At 40.3% G+C, this 3692-nt stretch overlaps 1 pseudogene; it reads right to left on the bottom strand.

Annotated features, from left to right (window-relative positions):
- Window positions 1-1057: 1057 nt before the first annotated feature.
- Window positions 1058-1532, bottom strand: LOC109460297 (large ribosomal subunit protein eL29 pseudogene; annotated as a pseudogene).
- Window positions 1533-3692: the final 2160 nt, after the last annotated feature.

Raw genomic sequence — 3692 nt, 5'->3', positions numbered from 1 at the left:
GTATGACATCACCTGAACATAAGCCCTAATGCGTCTTTTGGAGCAAAAATCAATATAAGACTCGGTCTTATTTTCGGGGAAACACGGAAAACACACAACCTAAGCTAAACCTATCTGAGTCCCTTCCCAGTGACTAGGAATCTAAACCAAAGAAGCAGGAACAGGAAAGACTTCTGACAGTGGCTGGTGACTGCAGTCCATTCTATCCCAGCAGTGTGTTGACCAAACTGTTGGCAATGGCATGATGGCAACTGAAGAGCTGACCCCTTCCTGCGGTTCCTGTCCTCATACTGATCCTAGGCCCTCAACCTTCCTGTGAATTCTGTGCAATAGGCAGCATTCTTCCAATAAGCTCCATGCTTGTTTACATTTACTAGTGTCAGTTTCTGCTGTTTGAAATCGAAACCCCTAACTGTACATCTACTCAATATGTTTTATAGTCAGCATAATTCTGGTCCCAAAATGTGAGCATGATATTCCAAATTCAAAATGCAGATGAGCAATAACTACACAAAATGTTAGTAGATCAGATTTGGTATTACATGGAAATAACAATCTATCATAACCATACAGAGCTTATTTCAATACTACAGAAGTAGGTTTTATTTTGAAGACAAGGTATTTACACGTAACATCAATAGATTAAAATAAATTAGTATCTCCATATGTGCCTTAGGTAAAATTTAATATCCACTCCTTTAATTCAAGGGTAACTAATAATTAAGTACCTACTGTGTACTAGATAGATACTAACCCAGGCACTGTGTTACATACATAAACAAGATATAATCACCTACTTCATGGAGCCTCTGGTCTAATCAAAAGAAAGATGAATGAACATAATTAAAATATAACGTTAAATGCTTTGGTAGTGGTTTGCACACATTCGTGACTCTTAGCATAGTCAAAAATTTCAAGAAATACTTTTTTATTTTTTGCCAGATCCGGCCTCAGCTTTGTTTGTCCAAAAACTAGCACAGGAGGACACCAGCCCCATGCAGACAGCAGCCCAGGGGTCACACGAGTCCCTCCATCCCACATCAGAGGACAGAAGCCTCTACTCTGGAGCCTTCGTAGGGGCCTGGGAACCTCTGGGAGGCAGAGCCTGAGCTGGTGGCAGAGCTGCAGCTGCAGGTGCGGCTGGGGCCTTGGTTTGAGCCTTGGCTTTGGACTTTGGCCGGCAGAGCCTGAGACCCTTGATGATGTGGCCTCGAGCATGTTTCCCAAACTTGGGGTGGCAAGTCGACTGAGCTTGTGGCTGCCGCCCTTTGGGATCTTGGGCTTGACCTCCTTGGGTGTTAAGAGGGTCTTGATGGCCTCAGCCCCTGCGCTCATGGCCTTGGTGTTGTTGGCTTGCATCTTCTTCAGGCCCTTCTTGTTGTGCTTCTTGGCAAAGCACATGTTCCCCAGGAACTTGGGGTCCACCCCCTTAAGAGATCCGTATCTTTGTGATGGGGTTTCTTGATGCCATTTCTGTGCCATTTTCGTGACTGGTTATGCTTGGTGTGATTTTTGGACTTGGCCATGTCTACACCCAATCTCACAGCTCCCAAGCCCCTGGGACCGGAAGAGAAAGAAGAAGAAAGTCTTCTTGAATAAGTGTTTTTTGCTGTGTCTTGAGAGGTTGGTCTTAAAAAAGAGATGGAGCACTTTATTCCTTGACACTAGAAAGGATGAGAGAATAATAGATGAAGATGAAGATATGTTACATAGGGGAAGAGGGGATAGAAGAGCAAATTGGATTGCCTAAAATTTGCCCTTCTCACTTTATTTCCTGTCCATGACCACCACCATAATCTAAGACTCTATAATCTCTGGTCTAGACTGGTACAAGAGTTGCCTTCTTTTTGTTTGTACTTTTTCTCCTTTTCAATTTATTTTCAGCATAGCGAAAACAAATGAGATTTAAGAACATTGCTCAAATCATGCCACTGCATACCTAAAACTCTTCAGTGGCCATCTGCTGCTCTTGGAATAAAATAAGGTCTGTCTCATCTGGCCCCTCTTCTCCTCTTCAAGCCCATTCATATCATTTTCCTTGTCCCTCATTAGGCTAAGTGATCACGCTGCTCTTTTGGTCCTTGAACACCATAAACCTTTCCTGCCTTTGGTCCTTTGGATTGCTGTTCCTCCCCCACACCAACTTTCCCCTGACCCCAAAGCCCTCCTCCACGTCCCATATGCTTTATTTGCCCATCTCATTTTCATCTTTCAGGTCTTTCCTCAAATGTTATCTCAGAAAGACCGTAACTGACCATTCTCCCCCATTTACTCTGTCACCCTGTTTATTTTCATTACTGTACAACTCTACATCTCTTGTTTACTGATTTTCCTGCTTCTCCATTAGAATGTAAGTGCCCTGAGTAGAGGGACCTTGTCTGTCTTGATCACCACTATTCCCTATAATTCAGACTAATGGTTGGCACATAGTAGGATCTCAATAAATATTTGTTGAATGGATTAATCTCTGCATAGCCAAACAAAACCTTTGTAAATAATGCTAAAGTGCAAATGTCAAACTAGAAAAAATGTGCAATATATAGGCTATGTATAACATCTAAAGAGTTAATATCTACAATATATATGTAGAGCTGCTACAGATCAATAAGTAAAATAAAAACCAAATCAAGGATGCACACAGGATATAAACAGACAATTCATGGAAGAAGTACAAAGAACTCCTATACATATGAAAATATCTTCAACCTGTTAATAACAAAAACAACATTTAAAAAAATTAGATGTTTTAATCTAATTTAGACCTATTACATTGGCAAATATTGATATGATTGTTAATATCTAGTGTTGACAATCTCATATACTTTTACAAAAGTATAGATTGGTATAATATTTCTGGAACGCAATTTGATATTTTAAATTTAAATAGTACATACCCTTTGATCCAGCCTTTCTACTTTCAGGAATTTTCCCTACAGAAATAAATGCTCTTTAAAGCTTAAGCAGATACAAGGTGTTTTTCTTCCATTTGTGTGCACCACTAAGAGGCTGGTTCACTATATCATAGTAATTTACACAGCATAATAATATATTAATGTTATGAAGTATTTCTATATGTAGTGGCGTGTAAGGATGTAGAACATGACCTTGAACTTTATCCTTGTGCTTTTTCTTTCTTTTATTTCCTGAACTTCCTGATCCTTGCCCTTGTCAGTCAGTCACCTGCATGGCTTGGAGGTAAATAAGCATAGTTATGGTAAAAATTAAAAGGGAGAGAGTTAATATACACTCTTTGTTGTTTTATTTCACTTTGTTTTTACTTCCTAACAAGTCTGTGGAAAAACAAGAGGGAAGGCCCTCTGGAAAACAGAACATAGAGTTGGTGAAGTACAAAGCTTACAAAAAGAATAGAAGAAGAAAGGATCTTATCTACCCATGGCACCCCAGTCCTGGAAAGAGATTAGATTAGAGTCTAGGAGTGACTGTGTTTGCAGGGGGGTAAAGGAAAAATCCTTGAAGGTGGTTATAAGCTAGAGACAAAACGAATGGATCTAGGGGAGTATAGTTGATAGCAGGGGATCAACATTAAGGGGCACCATGTACTCTATTGGTAGCCACTGTCAGAGAGTCAAATGGAAGCGGAATTGATACCACCAAACATTCCTCATCAGGCAAGAGAGTATATCACCATGTCAAGGAGTCATGTCACCTCTAGGCTGCGAGACAAAACTTTC

This window comes from Rhinolophus sinicus, chromosome 18, assembly GCF_057876585.1.
Source record: "Rhinolophus sinicus isolate RSI-liver-muscle chromosome 18, RSI-T2T, whole genome shotgun sequence".
Lineage (NCBI taxonomy): Eukaryota > Metazoa > Chordata > Mammalia > Chiroptera > Rhinolophidae > Rhinolophus > Rhinolophus sinicus.
Note: the sequence above shows the minus strand (reverse complement) of the source record. Positions and strands in the feature narration are given on the sequence as shown.